This window comes from Rosa chinensis, chromosome 7, assembly GCF_002994745.2.
Source record: "Rosa chinensis cultivar Old Blush chromosome 7, RchiOBHm-V2, whole genome shotgun sequence".
NCBI lineage: Eukaryota > Viridiplantae > Streptophyta > Magnoliopsida > Rosales > Rosaceae > Rosa > Rosa chinensis.
The window spans coordinates 37,565,600-37,585,921 of NC_037094.1; the positions used below are offsets into that span (position 1 = coordinate 37,565,600).

The following is a 20,322-nucleotide window of genomic DNA, read 5'->3' on the forward strand; positions in this document are numbered from 1 at the left end:
GGTTTGCCATGGTGGCGGGCTTGGTTGTTACTAGTGTTATTCGGGTCTGGTTTTATTTTATTGTTGGTAATAAGACACTACTAAAGGTGTGGCAGAGACGATCTTCTCTGTCGCGGTCTCGGAGATCGTTCCTGTTCTGGAGTTGGGTCAGCAGCGGTGGCGAAACAGTCTAGCTAGACAATCATCCTTGGCCTTCTAGTGGGTCCTTCCTATCTGGGATCGGGTTGGAGGCGATGGTGTTTTGGAGCAGTGGTGGATGGATGGTGTCGACAATATGGTGGTGATGGTGTAGGGTTTTCTTTAGTCCCAGGTCTGAAAGTCCGGCAATCCTTTTGGTTGAGTTTAGGTCACAATGAGTGTTGGCTTGGTCGATTAAAAGCTGGTCAGGAGAACTCTGGTGGGTGAGTTTAGTGTCGACACAAGTGAGTTGTCTAGTTTTAGAGTTCTTACTGGCTGGACGAGAGGTGAGATGTCAAGGGTTCACTGCTCCTGCGCTTTTGTCTTTGTCATACAGTTGTAGTGCAAGTTTAGAGTCAGTATATAGAGTTCCAGTGGGAAGTCTAGAGGCCATTTCTGAATAAGAGATGTCGCCTAAAACTCGTTGTAAGCAGTTCATTATTAATGAAGTTCTTATTTGATCAAAAAAAAAAAAAGTTGTAACTCTTCAAGTATTTAACACTCGATCACAAAAAATGTGGTTAGTAGGGTATACATTTCCCCAAATTAATTAGCAGTGGCACAAATTGGCTAATTAATAAGCTTGTTGACTAAACTCATAGTCTTAGTTTAATTGCAAATGTAAGAACAACTTCCAGAGAAAATTAATGAGGTAATCCTCACTTTCCTCAGCAAATTCAACGTTGCTCTATGTGCTTGAGGACCAATTTAATGTTGTGTCTGGGGTATGCTAAAAAGGCAGGGCGTCACATTGCATACTTGGGAATAAATTAAGAAACAGTTTCCCTTGTTATTAAATTTTGTGATCTTTAGCCATATTTGGTTCACAGATTTGAGGAATCAGGAAAGGAAAATTGTTCATTTCCTTTGTTTGATAGGCACAAACTGGGAACTATTTTCCTGACAGATGGGAAAATAGGGTGGAAGATGGTTCCTTTCATAATCCATGGGATTGATTTTCCCTTCTTCTTTCCAAGGCCCATCATTTATTATGAAAATTTAGGACTACAATATCCATACTCAAATGTGTTTTTGCCAATTTCACCCATGATGATAAATTTTAAAATACAAGGGTATCATTGAAACATTGATATATTTTTTCTTTCCTTTCTTGAACCAACCAAACAATGGAAGAGAAATCAAATAATCTTTCTTGAATGTTTTCGCTGCTTTACCAAACACTGAAAAGGAAACCTGACAAGAATTTTAATTTCTCATCCCTATTTCGACAAAGGAATTGATTTCCTTTCCGTGAACCAAACGAGGCATTTGTGTGATTTGCTAGTTGTTGTGGAAGTATATGTTATGAACTTCGATTTTCTGTATTTGAGCATTGTTCTTGGGAATAAGTCCAGGCAAATTGGTTCACATTGTGAAAATAGGTGGTGAGAAATTTTTGTATCCTTCCTACATTATGAATCATTGCATGTGTCAAACACTGGCTACTGGTTGGTGAGTAAATATGTATGTTATGCTAGTATCGATCCTTGGGAATACTTCTATGGTACCAGCATCATCGATCTATCGTCCAATATGCATCTTCATGATTCTATGTATCGGATATCATCATTAGGGAAATTCCTTTCCCTTTCTCAGAATCTCATCAATACATGATCCATCTCGTATTACACGTTTCGGATAGATAAGATAACAAGACTAGTAGTGCTCATAATATAGGAAACTAGAGTGACCTAGCTAATAGCCTTGAAGCAGTCTGTTACAGAATTCAAATTGTAAAAGTATCCAGAGCGTTGTGTATACCAAATCTCACAAGGTTAAAAGTTAAAACATAATACTCGAGTCCAGCCAAGTCATAATTGTAGAGCTTCATCTTCATGAGACGTCGAAAGTCAACATAAACGGAGGTTTTTCTTACTAATCTTCCGATCAATGCAAGAGGTAAAAATTTAAACACCATTATGTACAGGGAACATCAATGAATTAGAAATAAATGAAAAGCTTATTTCTCTGGAACTCTGGTGCATGCAAATGTATCCTCAACTAACGTTAAAATGAAAAGCTTCTCAGTTAATCAAACTATAATAAATAAATAAATAATCACACTCAATTGAGTTTTTTTTTTTTTTTACTTTTTAAAATTTCAAGCTCAAACTCTCTCTCGGCTCGAGTCATTTTTTTAAGCTCAAGCTTAGCTCGGATGGCCGGGGAACAGACTCGAATTTGAGCTGGGTGGGTAAGGCTTGTTTATCTCAATCTTAAGTCACACTTCATTAGTTAATTTCACTTTTTGCATGAAGAGCTCCATCATATGTCTCTCATTCACCTCTAGCTATTCACTTGTTCTTGGCTCCGCGTGTAAAATACTGGAATGGATTCCTAATTAAGAAATGAGAAATAATGGGTTCTAATCAAGAAATGAGGCGGAGGAGAAGCAGTCCGACTTATTCAAGAAATTCCCTCCAGGATGAATCCAATCAGAGTGGATCAAAGTAAAGGCAAAATCGGATTTAAGTCAAGAAACGGGCTGAGAGAGAGGTGACCCAACCTATTTGATAAATTCCTCAAAGGGACTTAAGTCACTTAATCCCCTTGAGGTAAATCTGGGTAAAGCGGAATCGAGTTCAAATCAAGGAATGGGCCGACAGAGAGCTGGCCCAACTTATTTGAGAAATTCCTCGAGGTGAAATCCCCTCGAGATAAATTTAGATAAGGAGGAATCAATTAGCTCGACTAAATCTGTAGCAAGCGATTGCCATATTAACTTATTAAGAGTGACGTGATGGACACATTAACACGTGAGTTGCAGAAGTTGCACACCACTGTGTGAATAAATTAATCTGAATGTATGTAGATTTAGTTGCTATCTAAGTTACTTTGTGGCAATATATAAAAATATGAACTCCCTAGTTTTTCCATCTTTGAGAGCAAGGGTTTTTGCCCTCTTTTTGGTTACTGTATCCAGTTTACTTAGGTGTTTGAACATTGATTTCATAGATTAAGAGACTGTATGATGTTTGAAACAAAGGAAAGAGTCATTGCATGTGTATGTTACCATCTGATTATAACAAGAGCAGCTAGGTTGCTTCTCACTTTGTGTCTGTGGGCATCTCACTTCTTAGTGTCACAAATATATCTTCTTTCAGTTGTTCTTGCAAATAGGAGCCCTGCATCTCTCTTGAATATGATGTTGAGATGGTGTAGAATACCATTTAATCTTAATGTCGGTCGATTGTGTTAATAAGAGCTATCTATATTTTAAACATGGTAACAATGTATAATTGGCTTGTAATTTGAAATAAATGTAACCAACGTAACCAACAGAATCTCTAATAAATACTAGATAGTAGTTATAATTTCTGCTTTTATATTTAATACATGTAGTTGAGATGCATTTGTCCTTATCCCTTAAAACTGTCCCTTAGGTGAGCAAGCTTGTATATTCATTATCTCCATACAAAGGGGTAATATTTTTCATACAATACCAGACTTCCATGATCTAATCAGATTGTATCAAACAAACGCAGGCAAACAGCAGCAAGTTAATTTTGGGTTCCGATCATGTGTTATTTGCTGCTTTGTTTACATAGCCTCTCTCTTAGGTGGCTCATGCGAGGGAGCTGATACAGGTCTTGATTTCTAGTTTTCTCTTAGATAGTCAATTACGGACAATTGACAGAGCGAAAAGCATTTGAATCTCAATATTGAAGGCATCTAGTTAAATCTGTCTAACATATCAATATTAGCTAGCTCCTCAACCGTCGAAGCTGTGATGACTGTATTTATTGCAGAAGCTACAAAACCCCATAACAACCTGCTGTACTTGCACTATAGAAAAGTAAGTAGCAAGTAGCAACACTAATGGTTGCAGGGAATTACTTTTAATTGGCTGATTTGGCTCCCTAAATTCTAATAATGTTTTTCTTGTTTGTTCTTTTCAGCCCTCTCTAGTGAAGCCAAGCAGCATTTAAGTGAAGAATATGAAAGTCACTTGCAACCTCAAGTCTGCATTGATATTTCTCTGCAGCTCTGCAGTACCTCTACAGAAAATGCAAGTTTCCTCATACGTGTTGGTGCAGCTTCATTTTTTATTGGCAGCGTCTTTCTGTGGTTTAAAATTCTAACTTCTCTATTAGTTGAAAGTGCCAGTAAGCTAAATTTTTATGGTAATTAGCATGAATGATGAATCATACTCAGTATTAAGCTTCCTTTTAAGCCTCTATGGCTCTCTATTAGAACCCAAAATTATATTCTAGACATGATTGTCCTAACACTATGCAGTGAATTGATGAGGTGAAGCTAGTCTCTCCGATGGGCGAGACTTTTCGCTTGGTAGTAGAGTATTGGAACCTTGAGAGGAAAGTACGTGGGATTGGCAAGATGTACAGTGCTTTTGCTCGGTTTCTTTTGCTTGGATTTCCTAGCTCCAAGGATTGGAGTAGGTGAATTCATTATCCATCTCAAATGATGGATCTGAAATGCCAATAATAATGCATGTCACTGTCATACTTAAACTATGAGTACTTAATATTAATGATAGATTCTACAAGTCCCACAGCATAGAAGAGCAGTGTATGTCTAGTGTAGGAGTTATATAACAAAGCAGCTCAGCAATTTTAAAACTCATGGAGCCATGCGTTGAGCACAGATCGAACTATTCTTTCGCCTTTTACTAAAGAATACCGTGTGCGTGGCGCTTTAAGTGGCATACGCCTATTTTTGAAAGGTTGCACCTCTGTGGGTGCCCCTCAGAATTAATTCTGACTGGCAATCGCATGTTAGTAGCACTTGACTTATATCTTAAACACAGTAATGACAGTAGCTAATATGTTGAAACTGACTTAAGAGCAGTTGTTGGCTTTGCTTGTGTACTTCATCAGTCTGTTTGATTTCATCATCTTCATACCGGAAACTATGATAACATGATTAGTTTTCCATTGATGCTAACAATGATTTATCTCTTGTTGAAGCTAATAGCAAATTCTTTCTTAGAAGATGGAATTAGTTGTAGCTAAGTAAAAATTAATTGTTTGCGATGATATAACACAATTTGATACTTTCAGACGAGGTTCATCACATGCAAGTTTGATTTCATTTGCCTAACGTTGGTTGAGGATAAGAGAAAGTGAGAAACAAAGCAAACAAGAAATAAAATAAACCTTAAAACTGTGATGACAAAAATATAAATATAATTCACAAAAATTTCAAGTCCCGTTGAAGGGTTGGGTGTAAAATAATGTCCTCGATTAATTTTAGTTGAACATATAAGGTAGAGGCCTCACTGCCATAAATGCATCTACCATTTCACCAGTCACAGCAGCCCTAGCTTGACGATGTCTTTCTACTATCTCAGTCAAAACTTCAATAAGCCTCTTTTTTACTTGACCAGTTAACATGCGCGCGTCCCGCACCATACTCTTCCTTTATATAATTGAGGTCACTGTCATCCTCTAGGAAATTGAAGGTATTTGTACGGTATATCTACGTCGAGCCTTGCTCCCTTCTGTCTGTGTTCCTCTATTGAGTCTCGTCCCCCTGAAAATGCAAACTTGTTTATCTTTCTCGCAATATCCTTTGAGGAATCAGTTACATATATGGCAGATTTTGGATCACTAGCTGACATTTTTCCCGTTTCTCCCTGTAGGGCAGGGAAGAACTTGTTGGTGTGAGTCACTCTCCATAATTGTAGGAATTGTAGTATAATTAGAATTGTATAGTTAAGGAGGATATCATGTAGTTAAGGGGGAGAATATCACGGTGTAATTAGTTTCCTATTATGAATGTGTATACTTTGTATATGTACTCCATCTTTAGAGAAGATCAATACATCAGAAATTCCCAAACTTTCCCTTTGTCTTTGTTCTGTTTGACTTGGTATTAGAGCAGAGATCTATCTGGACTCTGTTCGTTTGTTTCCGCTGCAAATTTGTCTTTGTACTCTTTAAGAGTTTGTCCTTTGTCTTCATCCTCTGTTCCTTTTTCCCTAAAACCCTAAATTTTGTAATACCTTGCCGTCAGCCTCTCCTTCCTTAGCTGTGTCAAATTTTATGGTTTGTGTTGCTGCTTGAAGAAGAAGAATGGCAGATTTGTCCCTTAGTTCGTTGTTCAACAGTCAGGTGACTTGCAACTATTGTAAAACTGTTGGCCACTGCAAGAGTCAATGCCCCAAGTTGCTAAGACTCAACTCCAATAACTCTGGTTGGAAAAGAAGTAACAATGGTCAGAAAAGCAAGGCGGCAATCCAACTGGTGCAGGAGCAAGAACCTGATTTCTATGATGTGGAGGGTCAAGATCAAACTAAGGGTAATGTTTCCATAACTCAGGAGAATCGAGGTAAAATTGGTGTCGCTTTAAATGTTTCTGGCTTTACTGGTAGTAATACATGGATAATTAATTATGGTGCGTCTGATCATATGACTTATGATAAGTCTTTCTTCGTCACGTTGTCCTCCCCATCCATAACACATGTCTCTAATGCCAATGGTGAGTCCTTTCCAGTCTTAGGAATTGGGTCAGTCCAAGTTACACCGTCCATTACTCTTTATAATGCCCTTTATGTACCCTCTTTATCTCATCATCTTTTGTCTATGTCTCAATTAAACACACAAAACAAATGCTCTGTCACCTTTTATCCTATGTATGTTATCTTTCAGGATCTGTGTACTCGGGTGATAATTCGCAAGGGAGATCTGAGGGAGAGACTGTTTCACTTAGATTGCATGTACGGAGGATCGACACAAGCACCATCAAGTCCACAAGGTCTTGTTGCCCTGACATTGAGTTCTGATCGGATGAATGAATTGTGGTTGTGGCATCGCCGTTTGGGTCACCCATCCTTTGGTGTCATGAAGAAGTCCATGCCTTCCCTTTTTTTGGAATAAGTGATTCTAGTCTACATTGTGAAACCTGTTCTTTAGCCAAGAGTCATAGGTCTAGTTATCCTTCTAGCTTTCAGTCTAATACAATGCCTTTTGAATTAATTCATTCCAATTTATGGGGACCTTCCAAAAATTCAACTCTTTCAGGAATGCATTATTTTGTTTTATTCATTGATGACTTCACCAGATTAACTTGGGTTGTTTTGCTTAAGTCAAAAGATGCAGTTTTCTCTACCTTTACAGCCTTCCATAATCTTGTTCATACCCAATATGATGCTCGTATTAAGGTCTTTCGTTCTGATAATGGGGGGAGTTTGTTAATCATTCATTTCGTGATTACTTCCAATCTCATGGAATTGTTCACCAAACCACTTGCCCACAAACACCAGAATAGAATGAGGTCTCTGAGTGGAAGAATCATCATTTGTTAGACATGGGTCGCACCCTTCTCCTTAGTGCCAATATGCCTAAATACCTTTGGGGAGAGGCAGTGTTGTGTGCCTCCCATCTTATTAATCGACTCCCATCTTCCTCTCTTCAAGGTCGTATTCCATTCGAGGTATTGTCTAGTTATGTCTCTATCCCATCTCTTAATACCCTTCCTTCTCATGTTTTTGGTTGTGTAGCCTATGTCTATCTCTATAAGAACCAACGTTCTAAGTTAGATGCAAGGGCTCTTAAGTGTGTCTTTATTGGGTATGGGACTCAGCAGAAAGGATACAAGTGTTATTGTCCTCCCTCTCAACGATTTTATGTCACCATGGATGTAACATTCAGTGAGGATACATGTTATTTTTCACCTTCTACGACTTATAGTCAGGGGGAGCAGGGTGTTTTTTATGAAGGACAGTGCCAAACAGGGCCAACGATCGATCGCTTTGTCTCAAACAATTGATCGGTTAGTAAAGAGGAAGTATCCAATGCCCCAGAAACTAACGACACTCCTGCAGAAATAGAAAAGGCAATTGCCAAACAGAGCGCTGCGAGTTCCGAAATAGAAAAGGAAATTGCTAAATCGTCTTGCCTTCGCCATGTAACTGCCGAACAGAGCATTACAAGTTCCGAAATAGAAAAGGCAATTACTGAATCGTCTACTCTTCGCCATGCAACTGCCGAATAGAGCATTGTGAATTCCGAAATAGAAAAGACAATTGCCGAATCATCTACCCTTCAAGAAGAAGCTCCTAATCATTCAGTCTCTCCCTCTCCATCAGTGGTCTCCCCTGTTCAATCTTCATCTGAGGTACGTAGTAGTTTGCCTTTGTTCCATGACCTTTGTCTAATAGCGTTACTTCTTTAACTGATTCTACACATGTTCCAACACGAGTCTTATCAGAACGGTCCAATCGTGCCCAGTCTGCCAAGAAATATGAACCAAGTTTGTGTGCTAAGACCAAATATCATGTAGCTAATTATGTGTCTACTCATAGGTTGTCTAAACCATATGTGGCCTTTATGAATCAATTATCTTCTGTGTCACTTCCTAGTAAAGTGCAGGATGTAATAAAGGACGAGAAGTGGGCAAAAGCAATGGCTGTGGAGATGGATGCACTTGAAAAAAATCAAACGTGGGAGTTAGTATCACTACCTCTTGGAAAGAAAACAGTTGGGTGCCGATGGGTGTATACAGTGAAGCACAATTCAGATGGTTCGGTGGACAGATATAAGGCAAGGCTAGTAGCGAAAGGTTATACCTAGAAGTATGGTGTGGACTATGATGAAACTTTTGCACCAGTAGCAAAGATCAATACAATCCGGGTACTTCTGTCTCTAGCTACTAATCTTGATTGGCCTCTGCAACAATTTGATGTTAAAAATGCCTTCTTGCATGGTGATTTGAATGAAGAAGTATACATGGATTTGCGTCCGGGATATGGTACTTCCACTGGAGTCAAGGTGGTGTGTCGTTTAAGGAAGTCCTTATATGGTCTCAAACAATCTCCAAGAGCTTGGTTTGGTCAATTCATGACATTCATAAGGAGGATTGGGTATAGGTAGAGCAATTCAGATCATACCCTATTCCTTAAGCACCAGAAGGGTAAAGTTACAGCTTTAATTATTTATGTGGATGACATGGTGGTGATAGGTAATGATCTTGAGGAGATTAAGAAGTTGCAGAGTGCATGGTCAGCAGAATTTGAAATGAAAGACTTGGGGAGTTTGAAATATTTCTTGGGAATTGAAGTTTCTAGAGGAAAAGATTGTATTATGTTGAGCCAGAGAAAGTATGTCCTTGATTTATTAGCAGAGACGGGTATGCTCGATTACCAACCAGTTGACACACTCATTGAGCAAAACCATCGGTTAGCTAAGTATCCAGATCAAGTATCCACGGATAAGGTAAGATATCAGAGGTTAGTTGGAAGATTAATTTATTTGTCACACACTAGACCAGACTTAGCTTATGCAGTTAGTGTTGTGAGTCAGTTCATGCATAATCCTAGTAAGGCTCATATGGAAGCTGTGGTTTAGATCTTGAGGTACTTGAAGTCTGCTCCTGGAAGGGGGTTGGTGTTTTCTAAGCATAGGCATTTGGATGTTTTAGGATATACATATGCAGACTAGGCAGGTTGTATAATTGATCGACGATCCACTTCCGGATACTTTACTTTTTTAGGTGGGAATTTAGTTACTTGGAAGAGTAAGAAGCAGAAAGTGGTGGCTCGTTCTAGTGCTGAAGCAGAATATAGAGGAATGGCTCGTGGAGTTTGTGAGATGTTGTGGTTAAGGCACTTGTTGAGGGATTTGGGGTTCAAGCAGAAGAAAGCCATGCCCTTATTCTGTGATAACAAAGCTGCAGTTGAAATTGCTCATAATCCTGTCCAACATGATCGCACAAAACATGTGGAGGTTGATAAACACTTCATCAAAGAAAAGCTGGATCAACAAATCATCTCTTTTCCTTTCGTACCTACTGAGGTGCAGTTGGCTGACATTCTTACAAAGGTAGTTTCTAGCAAGGTGTTTTGTGACTCACTTGACAAGTTGGGCATCCGTGATCTGTATGCTCCAACTTGAGGGGGAGTGTTGGCGTGAGTCACTCTCCATAATTGTAGGAATTGTAGTATAATTAGGATTGTATAGTTAAGGAGGATATCATGTAGTTAAGGGGGAGAATATCACGGTGTAATTAGTTTCCTATTAGGGATGTGTATACTTTGTATATGTACTCCATCTTTAGAGAAGATCAATAATTCAGAAATTCCCAAACTTTCCCTTTGTCTTTGTTCTGTTTGTCTGAACTTAGACTCAATCAAAGTAGGTTTCCGATATCCAATGCGTGCAGCAACTTCTCGTGTCATTCTAAAATAGGGGTCTTGGTTGATCGCACAGGGTATTAAGCAACGACGGTTTCTTGACCGGAGAAAAGATGTGGAAATGAACTACGAAATGACGGAACCGCCTTTATTGGTGGAAAACTAACTTTTCCTATATGATCTTCACCAGTGAAACCAAATATGCCAGCAACCTTATTGTAGGTCACACACTTTCCCACCTTCACCATGTTTTTGTGGAAGTCACCCCCAACATAATCAAAATTAGAGAAGATGAAGGTTCTTGTTATGTCAAAGCCACAAGCAATAATGTCTTTAGCATTCTCCCTAGCAAGTCTCTGGCTTTCTTCCACGGTGAGATTTTTCCACATGCACTTCTTGTCATCAGTGAGTTGTATAACGAGTGGAACCTTGAAGGCATCTTGCAAATATTTAGTGAACATGACAGGGATGAGATGCCCCAAATGTAAAGACTTAGAAGAAGGCCCTCCTCCTGTGTACAGATAGAACTTCTCTCCTTTCTCATAAGTATCAAGAATCTCATTGAAGTCTCGGTGAGAGAAGAAGACCTTGCGGCGGAGGAAGACGTGTGGCGCACGTCAGGTGAGATGGTAGACTTGGTCGTTAAAAGATTGATTGAGCCTCTGACAACCGAATTGGTTAATAAGCTTATCGTAATCGATTTTGCCACCATCTTTGGCCTCTACCTTCCATGGAGTCACTATTGGTTTCTTTGCTTCTCCATTATCTTTTTCTACCTCTCTATTGTCTATTGGTGTGTTTTCTTTATGCAAACTTTCCGTCTTAACAAATCACTAGCAGCGTGGAAGATTTCTATCCCTCAGCTTTCTCTGCCCCTTGTTTGTTTCTAGTTTATGTGTAATTTCTATGAATACCCTCAAGTGTATTTATAGAATAGGGGATTCCTAAAACTATTAGAAATTGGAATGAGACTCTGCTAGTTTTTTTTTTTTTTGGGAAATGGATAATTCTCATTAAGGGCAGAGCCCAAGCAAGAGCCCACAACAAAGTAGCCGTTGCCCAGGAAGCATACAACTAAGAAAGGAATGATTGCCAACTAAGTCCGACAAGGACATAGAAACTGGAAGCAAACCCAAAAGAAAAAAAATTAATAAATAAAATAAAATAAAAGGGTTTTTGTCCATTTGCCCCATTTTTGTTTTTTTTTCTCACTTACCCCATTAAGTTTTTTTTTAATTCCTTCTTACCCAAAACACTCTAAGGAGGTCTTCCTTAATACCCTATTAAGATTTTTTTTTTTTTTTTAAATTTTTTTTTTTTAATATCATTTTACCCTTACCCCTTTGTTACTTAGAGAGAGAGAGAGAAAAAAAAAAAAAACCATAGGAGACTTCGTCGGAGCCCGGTCACCGTCTGTCGGAATCCGATCAATTTTCGCCGGATTCCAGTCACCAGCCGCCACACACTAGACTTTTCCGAAAACCTCACCGGAAAGGTTTATTGCCCCTAATAGACGTCTATCAGCCGTGTATTGCCCCCCAGTAGACTTCTATTGCCCTCCAATAGATGTCTATTATCCCCAATAAAACTTTCGGTTGCCAAAATATGAATTAATCTCCTTAAATTTAGACAAATAAAACTTTGTTCAAAGAAAAAAATGAAGAGATTATATCAATTTAAAAACGTCTATTACCCTCCAATAGACTCCTATTGCTCCTCAATAGACATTCAATTTTTTTTCATTCTTTCTGTCCCATTACTTAAAAATATAAAAAAATAAAAAAATGATTTGGGCACCCAAGTTAAGAGCCGGACAAAAACCACCGTATCGAAGCACCTTCGGAGCTCACCGCCGACGTCTCTCACTTGTAAAAAAATGATTTAGGGGCCGCAGCTTCTCTTTCTCCTTTTTCTCCTTCTGAACAGATTCTCGGAGCCGAGCACAACTTCTCACTGTTCAAGGAGGAGAATTGGTTCGGGGAATATCTAAACCACACCACTAGCCCACAGTCGAGCTTGCCGGACATGAAGAGACCAGGGATCCCCATTTTGAAATTTCCTAAAATCGGACCCAAATCTCGCTGAAGATTATTGTTCTTCGAGGTTGGCTCCGGCCTCCTCTAGAACCTGGACGCAAGGCTCGGATCCCAGACCGGCGATGAACAGAAGAGCCGTGCGGCTGCGGAGTCAATTGTGTCAACGTCACAGTCTCCGCCGACGGGGAAGGCTTTGAAGCCGTCTAATGCAGCTCCACCACTCACCAGAGATCGAAGGATCAAAATTCCAGCGGCACTCCTTAACTCACCAGATCTGATTCGAATTAGAGAGGAGGCGTTGTTCGAGGAGGTGGAATCAGAATCAGATTTTGGAGGGGAGAGACTGGAATCGGATTTTGAAGGGGGGAGAGAGAGACTGATAGAGATCGGGGAGAGAGGAGAGTGGCATCAAGTGTAATTTATTAATTAGATTAAGGCTAAAATTGTCATTTTGCTTCATTTTGGGTTAGTGAGAATAAAAATTTGTTGCTGGGGTAAGTGAGACATTTTTTGTTGATTTTGGTGCTTTGGGTCAAGAACCCAAAAAAAAAGGCCGATGAAACCAAAAAAAAGAAACCAGTTACAGCTCCGCTGTGTGAGGACATGGGAGGCCATCATTGCGTAGAACAAGAGAGAGGGAAGGTGGTGGCTGATCAGCCCATCGCAGAGGACCCACCAACCAGATGGCAAGCGAAGCTATTGAATGAGCGGCATGGTTCACTTCACGGGGAACACAGTCCCAACTATAATCATCAAAACCCATACAACGCCTTCTAATTTGTGCTATAATCGGGTAAATTCTCCAGTTTTTGCAAGAACTAGAAGAATTCAAATCTGAGATAACTTTTTTGGAGTCTGATTCAATCTTTACTTTTTTCAGACTCGGCTAGTTTTCCTATTCTCCCTTTACTACTTAATTTTGATTTGCGTACGAGATAGAATAGGAAAGCTAAACATAGAACGAGAATCCTAATCAAACCAAACAATAAAGATTATAATTAATATATATCCCTGATCGATATGTGTATTAGATGGTATAGGAAACACGATTTGATGTTGGATTTGATAATTGTGATGGTTTAAAATAACTTAGACCTCAGGTCAAATGGACGAGTTAGAAAGAAAGCGAGAGCAGCGTCAATATCTTGGAAAATTGGGCGCTCTTTTTAGTATTTGTTCTTTTTGTCCATGTTGCTCCCATTGACCAACGATTAATCCAAGAAATTTCAACCCCATCTTCTTTAAGAAGTAAGAGCATGGTTAGTGAACTCTTCTCTCTAACCTCACGAAACCCTAAGGTGGCCTCCGGTTGAAACTTTATTCTCGTCCAGCAACGCCCGGATGTCAGGGCTGGTCTCCAGCCTCACTGTCATCATAGGGTTTGCTGCCGGATGGGAGACCTACTATCCATGGGGTTGTCGAAGGGATTTTGCTTAGGTTATGTCTGTGCTTTCGGCTGGGATGGTCGCGAAGGAGGGATCGTGCTTTATGGTCTGATTTGCCGATCCCCGATGCTGGGTTTTGTTGGATCGACGGTGCCATGGATTGATGGCAGAGTGCAGTTGCAACGCCTGGCTCAGGGATGGATGTTCTGTGCTAATGCAAGTCACGGTGGCGGCCTAGACTCAGGACAACTGCGATCGCTGGGATGGTTGTTCTGTGCTGATGCAAGGCGCGACAGTGGCGGGGCGGATAGGGAAAACGTGGGTCGGGCGGAGCTTGGCCGAACGGTGATGTACGACAGGGATGCGAGAGACGGGGGACTAGCTCGAACCAACATGACGGGCCTGGAGCCTTTCCCCTTGGTGGACTACCCTATTGGGCCACGAACTGTTGGGCTGGGGCTCTGCCCTAGTCCATTGCTATTTGGGCTAGGGTTTAGGCCCTTGTCACAACCCTATGCATTTAGTTTTTATCTAAATTCAATAATTTCCTTATATTAGGAACTTAGATCTCTAGTGCCTCCGGCGTAGTACCAAAGGAGAATCTCCGCTATCTCTACGATCTGAAATGTATAATGAGTGGGTCTATTTCTACATACCATTGTGGGTACTACCACTACCTTCTTGTTTGTCCATGTCCTTAAATGACAACGGAAGTGTATATAACGACTTATTCTAGCTTGTGATGAATATACTATTTCGCCCCGTGGGCTTGATTCAAAAAAGTAAGAGCATGGTTAGTAATATTTTGATTCTTCTAAACACTATATTTAAAAATAAAAATGAGAAAATGAAATCGTATTTTTCATTTTTGTGAATTAAAAAAAAAGTTTAAAATGAAATCATATTTTGCAAATTAAAAAAAAAAAAAAAAGGTTTTAGTGACACCTCTATATTTAATTTTTTTGACCTCCATCTTTTTTCAATTGTTATTGGACTTTGTCAACTCATATGAAAAAACAAATAAGCCTTGCAAAAAATACAAATAAAGACATAGAGAGAGAGAGAGAAAAAAAAACATATACTCTAGCTTCTTACCTCCACGACAAATCTCGTCAATTTTTCTTCTTTACTTTCAGAATATATTCTCCCTTCAATCTCTCATACTTGGATGCGAGATGATACCTTGATAGAAATTTTTAATGGTTTGTTGAGTCGTTAACTTCGTAACTTTGTCTAACCTTTTACACTACAAGTCTGCAACACTTGTTCTTCTTTTTGTTCACTTTTCATGACCTTAAATTCCAAAGAACTTAAATCTGAAGTTTCCCATCTATTTTGTTTCATTGGAGTCTGAGTCTTCGCTATCTACAATATCTTCCATTTAGCATAAATTTTAAATCTCTATTACTACGGTGGTTCTAGTTGGACCTCAAAATTTGATATTTCAACATCTCCTACTTATTAAACCTCCAGTTCATTTTTTTAAGGATTAAATACTTGTTACTCCTCATACTTTTCCCTGAAAAACAGTTTAGTCCCTCGCCTTTTAAATTAAACTGAATAGTCCTTATTCTCTCAAATTCTCATATAACAAGTCCAAAATGATTCGAAATGACTATTATGCCCCTAATTTTCTATTTTTATTATTATTTTTATTTTTTCTCTATTTTTTAAATTTTTCTCCCCTTTTTTTTATATATTTTCTCTCTCTCCCTCCCTCTCTCCCTCTCTCCTGGCCGCACAGTCTCTCTCTCTCCCTCGACCTCTCTTCTTCTTCTTCTCTTCCTCTGCAACCACCGGAGAACCTCGACCTCTCTTCTTCTACTCTTCTTCTCTTCCTCTCTTCTTCTTCTCTTCCTCTGCCATCACCGGAGACCACCACTTCCAGCCACCATCTCACCAAAAACCTAAACTCTCCCTTTCTCTCTTCTTCTTCCCTCTGCAACCACCGGAGAACACCATCTCCGGCCACCATTTCATCACCATCCAAAATTAAACAACACAATTAGGGATTCAATTTCTCGTCAACCCAGAAGCTCCAATCAAAGGAAAAACATGAAGATTACCTAATAGAGGCGGTCTGAAGCTCCAGCAGCCATGAGCGGCGGAGCTATCTTCTCCCACGCACCAGCGGTGGCGCGTGAAGCACGTGCGGCGGCTTTGGTCAGAATCGGAGGTCGGGAGTTTGGGGTTTCGAAAGATAGTGCAGCTCCGACTTCGTTTATGGAGGTGTTGAAGCTCGATTCGAGCTGGAGACTAGAAATCGAAGGCATGCAGAGCCGAGAGCTCCGGTGATTCTCGAACGGCGTCATCAGGCGTCGGCTGGCAGAGGGGTTTCTGGGTTTTGCTCTCTAAGGCTTGCTGAGTCTGACGGTGGTGTCGATATGGCGAGGTGATGGTCGGAAATCGATGGAGGTAGAGAGGCGGTACCATCGCAGCCTTGGGTGGTCGCGGGTGGAGGCCGGAGGCGGTGCATGTCGATGGTGAGGCTTGGGCTTGGGTCGGATTTGGGTGCTGGATCGATTGGAGGTAGCGGCGTGATGAAATGGTGGCCGGAGATGGTGTTCTCCGGTGGTTGCAGAGGAAGAGAAGAAGAAGAGAGGTCGAGGGAGAGGGAGAGACTGTGCGGCCAAGAGAGAGGGAGAGAGGGAGGGAGAGAGAAAATATTAAAAAAAAGGGGAGAAAAATTAAAAAAATAGAGAAAACAATAAAAATAATAATAAAAATAGAAAATTAGGGCATAATAGTCATTTCGGATCATTTTGGACTTGTTATATGAGAATTTGAGAGAATAAGGACTATTCAATTTAATTTAAAAGGCGAGGGACCAAACTGTTTTTTAGGGAAAAGTATGAGGAGTAACAAGTATTTAATCCTTTTTTTAAATACTTAAAATGCTAAGTACATATTAGTACGTTGCAGCATTTCAAAAACATGCAAGAAATATGGACATTTTGTCTGCATTGGAAGCTTGAGTTCAATGGGAGTCGCCACTAGATTCTGAAAATCTAAATTATGTGTTCTATGTTCCTTAGTTCAGTTGTTTTTATTGTAATTTTTCCTTTTGCAAGTTATGAACAAAATTGAGGAAATTCAAGTTCTCTATTCTTGATACCAATTTTGATTTTCTGGAATGATTTATTAAAATAAAAAATGTCTGTGTGTTTTGTCAAGTGGACTGTTGTGCTATGCATGTATTTACATGTTAAGAATTAGACGACCAAGTTCACTGACGTACAAAGTTAGTGTGATTTTGAGCTTACAAAGTCAATGCAGTTGGACTGAGAGCAAAATGACCTTGCAGGTAGATATAAAATTCATTTTGTTCTTACTGTTATCATATTATAAGCTTATGTAATTTCACTACTAGAATTTTCCTCATATACATCAGCCAGAAACCGATGTAAAAAAAAATTTGTACACATGTGTTAGTGGGTGATGTAAAAGATCGGAAAAAAATAGACATCGGTTTTTAACCGATGTCCCATATAATAATAAACATCGGATTATGTTCCAGAATCGATGTTAAACTGCTATTATGATCACAAATTGGTGTTTTTAGATATTGTTAAACCTTCATATTTATGCATTTAATGCTTAACAAAATATAGGTCCAACAGCACTAGTATTCATTCTAACAGCGTTACTCATTCTAGAAACGATGTGTTATATTCTCTTACACATCGGTGTTTTTAAAGTTTGCCTGCTGTTTATAAGCTCTACGAGTACTTGTCATATATCACACTATTTAAGATTGAATCTACATTCTTTTATATTACGCGACTGATGTTCATTATTCTATTAAACATCGTTTCCTTTTATGAAGTGATGTCCAATTTTCTATTAAACATCAGTTTTTGAGATTGGCACCGATGTTCATACTTATACTAAACATCGTTTTTCATTTAATAAATCGATGTCCATTGATTTGTTTTACATCGTTTCTTACACAATGTCGATGTCCATTGCGTTGTTTTACATCGTTTCTTACTTAATAACTTGGTGTCCATTGGGTTGTTTTACATCATTTCTTACTTAATAAGTCGATGTTCATTGGGTTGTGTTACATCGTTTCTTACTTAATATTTTGTTATCCACTGGCTTATGGGACATCAATTTTTTCTTTTAGAACTGATGTATTACTTCTTATATGACTTCATTTTTATAGTATAAACTTACTTGTAATTATCGCTAGGAAATCTAATGAGAATACATATCGTAAGTAAATAAATTTTGATTAATATTGATGCTCAAAGTACATAACAACATCCCAAGTATTTCTATGCATAACATGTCGAAATAAAACAAAAATTTAGGTGTAAATGGTACATAAACGAAAGCAAGCCTCGCCGTACTTATATCCCATTTATTCTTCTGTTTTCACCTGCAAATAAAATGAAATGAACAATTAGCTATAACAAGAAAAACATAAGGAAAGAAAAGAAAGGAAAAGGGAAGGACAAAAAGACATTGAGCTTACAAGACATTCCTATCCTAGCATCCATAACACAATCTGTTGGTTAACTTAACTATACGTTTCTGGGATATTTAAGTCCTTAATTATGATTAATCGAGTCAAAGGTCAACAATGCTGAACAAGTTACTATAAAAAAACTAGGCACAGACAGATTGCATGAATATATTTGTTGTAATACTGTGACCAAACTAGAAAAAATATATAAATAGATAAAAGTATGATAAAGCCTTAAGCTAAAACAGACCTACCAATTGGAATCCGTCAAAACATAAAGCATGAAAAGTTTTGTTCGAGCAGAGTCATTGCAACATATAATAGGCGTCTTTCCTCCTACCATTTAAATGAGACAGATTACTTGAGGAGAGAGCTATAAAATCATATATATATATATATATATATATATATATATATATATATATATATATATATATATATATAAGAAATGTTGAGCTTACTACATACCTCAATGGACATCCATCCCACTCTCTTTTGCACTACCACTGAATTCATGCAACAAGGGTATCTCACATTTAGGCAAAGTTCTGTTTACTTGCTATTTTGTTAATGACTTGGTTTTTCAAATTGATTATTATTTCATACAATTGAAGTGGAGCGCAGAAAAAAAAATTGAGTAATAGGAAAAACACCTGTATCTTATATTCTTATATGTTAAGCCAACAAGGCTTATTATGGTTAAGCTTCTGAAGGCCCCAAAAAGCCCTTTGTTAGACATACATGTTTATTATATGAGGGTAATATTGTTAAAACATTCTTTTTGATAAAATAAAGGTAAAAATAAAGCCAAATATATCAAAACTACCCCAATCAGTTTGCATCATACTATGGACAAAAAGAAATACCTCTCCAAAAAGCTGCTCATTCATTTTAATTTTTTTTTGTTTTCTTTTTTCAAATTTTTTGTTTTCTTTCTATATTGTTATTGAAAACAAAAGTGCTGGCTCGCACGAAGTGCATGTTGCTAATGTAATTAAGCACTAACAAAAACAAGAAACAAAGGATCCAACACCTCTAACGTATTGCTAAGAGTAAATACGTGCTAATAGTTTACATCCTAAGCTTACATTGGTTAGATCTATCTGTGGATCTTCCATAGACTTGTATAGAGTGCCTTTAAACTCATGCATCACTTTCTCAACCTCTTCAAGAACATGTTTCAGTATTCCCACCTGCAGTTGAATGACAGAGAAGTGTGATTCAGAAAATAGTACTCCAAAGCAAATGATTCAACATATTGAGAAATAAATAAACAGTATTCTGCCTAAAAAGCCTAGATTACAAAAGGAGGTTTTCCAACAATCATTATCAATAGTGTGAAAAAAATTTCACTAGTGAGCACAGAAAAAAGACAAAGATTCGAAAGAAAAAAGACTAAGACCGCTTTAAATTGAGCAATTAGAACAATGTCTGAACCATTATCTGATTTGTTTCCTTCCAAACTACGGCCTGACTAAACAACAAAAGAAAAAAAAAATACAAACATATAAGATGATTCACCACAACATGGACTCCAATTTAGCCACCTTCATACAATAAAATTAAAGAATAAGAGAGGCAGTGACTATTGAGTGAAGGATTTTAAAATGCAATCTTCCCATATCAAATGATGCTATATATTATATGTATAATAAGAGAGAGATAGAGACCTGACCAGGGTAAATAGTTCACTCAACCAGACAAGAAGTAGGACCATGAAGGCCAATAGTTGATCATCGTAAAACTCGAACAGAAAAAACAATATGCCAATCATAATCTGCAGAACCCAAGATCATGTTATTTGAAAGTGAAGCATATGTCAAAAACGAGCATTAAGTGTACACACACACACACACACACACACATATTCTATTATGGTAAAGGCAAACCAAAAGGATGTATACTCACCGGGACAAAGACAAGTGATTCAATTACATGCACAAAAATCAATTGAAATGTTGGAAGCTGATGACGAGCATGGTGTTGAAGCTGCACTGGAATAATTTGACAAATGTAAGCACCAAATTATAGAGGCAGGATAGGAGAATGAATAACACAAATACTTATGCAGTCTTCTCAATTCATAGTCAAGGATATACTCATCATTCCAGGAAAACAGTTTATTAATATTGTTTTGGATCAACCGGACAAAAAAAATAA

General features: G+C 38.4%; 1 non-coding gene and 1 pseudogene across 1 annotated transcript; one reads left to right on the top strand and one right to left on the bottom strand.

The window, feature by feature from the left end:
• Positions 1-4,764: 4,764 nt before the first annotated feature.
• LOC112181064 lies at positions 4,765-4,881 on the top strand. Its single transcript, XR_002928674.1, has one exon. It is a non-coding gene; the product is annotated as a U5 spliceosomal RNA (small nuclear RNA).
• Positions 4,882-5,387: 506 nt separating this feature from the next.
• Positions 5,388-12,318, bottom strand: LOC112177873 (annotated as a pseudogene).
• Positions 12,319-20,322: the final 8,004 nt, after the last annotated feature.